Here is a 462-nt window from a genome sequence, read left to right as displayed (position 1 = left end):
GAATCACTGGTGTTCTTTGCGAGGCTTTGCAACCGTAAGCAGTACGTAGAGCAGGCGTGGCCAAATGAGGAAAGGGGACGGCTGCCTGTTGCATGTGTGGAATCACTGGTGTTCTTTGCGAGGCTTTGCAACTCTGAGCAGTACATAGAGCAGTTGTGGTCAAACGAGGAATGGGGACGGTTGCCTGTTGCGTGTGTGGAATCACTGGTGTTCTTTGCGAGGCTTTGCAACCGTAAGCAGTACATAGAGCAGGCGTGGCCAAATGAGGAAAGGGGACGGCTGCCTGTTGCAGCTGGAAAAATTGGGCACTGCACTGTTTTCATTGTCAAAGAGATTTTGGTATTACTGTGTTGGTTAATTTTATAATCATGTAAATATGCAGTCAGTATGTTGTTATTACTAATGTTTAGTTGATAAATGGAGAAAGAAGTACTCCCACACTTTTGTGATGCCATCTATTAG

The sequence above is a fragment of the Seriola lalandi genome, unplaced genomic scaffold, assembly GCF_002814215.2.
Source record: "Seriola lalandi dorsalis isolate HSWRI2012SDOR001 ecotype SW California unplaced genomic scaffold, Sedor1 jcf7180002054758, whole genome shotgun sequence".
In the NCBI taxonomy this organism is placed as follows: domain Eukaryota; kingdom Metazoa; phylum Chordata; class Actinopteri; order Carangiformes; family Carangidae; genus Seriola; species Seriola lalandi.
The sequence above is the reverse complement of the archived record's forward strand: the minus strand, read 5'-3'. Positions refer to the sequence as shown.